The sequence below is a fragment of the Solanum tuberosum genome, unplaced genomic scaffold (assembly GCF_000226075.1).
Source record: "Solanum tuberosum cultivar DM 1-3 516 R44 unplaced genomic scaffold, SolTub_3.0 scf00773, whole genome shotgun sequence".
In the NCBI taxonomy this organism is placed as follows: Eukaryota; Viridiplantae; Streptophyta; class Magnoliopsida; order Solanales; family Solanaceae; genus Solanum; species Solanum tuberosum.
This window is the reverse complement of record NW_006239682.1, coordinates 37,882-38,918: the sequence shown is the minus strand read 5'-3', so window position 1 is coordinate 38,918 and position 1,037 is coordinate 37,882.

The window sequence follows — 1,037 nt, the reverse complement described above, 5'->3', positions numbered from 1 at the left end:
TAGCAAACATAAAAATTATATTTGTATGTTATAGCTATAGTTTGTATAATTGCGCTCCATAACAAACTTTATGTTTGCTATGGGGCATCAGATTGTATAATTCTCTGGCAGGAACTTCAGATTTGTATAATTTCGCTGGCAGGCCATTTGTATAAATCGCTGCCAGCCTCTCGTTTGTATAAATCATCGACAGCCTCTCAATTCAATTATACGTGTTTGTATATCTGCATAAAATTTAAATTTGTATACAATTGAATCGAATTAAAACATTTGTATATTAAATCTCTCTCTCTCTCGCTTTATACAACACAAATTATACATTGTAATTTGTATAATTTGTGTTTGTATAAAGCGAGAAAGAGAGAAAGGCAAAAGAGAACTGGCAGGGGAAGATCTGTATTTGTATAGCTATAAGTGTATATGACGAAAATATATGTATTTGTATTTGTATATATAGTTTTCTTTCGCTTTATACAAACACAAACACATTTTATGCATTTGTGTTTATATAAAAGCGAGAGAGGTGAGGGAGAGACTGGCGAGAGTGCACTACTAAAAAACTGCCAAAAAACGACGGCCAAAAGCGACAGACTGTGTCGCTTTTTCGGTCAAAATCGATAGAAAAGCGACGTAGTCATGTTCGTTGCTTCTTTTATATTTTAATTTCCAATAAGCGACGCAGTCCGTCGTTTTCTGGAAATTAATATTTAAAAAATCCCAAAAAAGTGACGGACTAAAGGACACTGTCCGTCGCTTTTTGGAAATTTATATTTTAAAAATCCCAGGAAAGCGACGGACTAAATGACACTGTTCATCGCTTTTTTGGAATTTAATTTTTTAAAATACCCAGAAAAGCGACAGACTAAAGGATCCTGTCCGTCACTTTTCTGGGTTTAGTTGAAAAAAATAATGCAAAAAAGCGACGGACAAAATCACCCTGTCCATCGCTTTTTTCTGCAATTTTTTGACGGCAGAGTTTTTGCTTCCCACATGCAAATATAAATCAATCAATTCAATTCAATTCATTTTCAACCAGT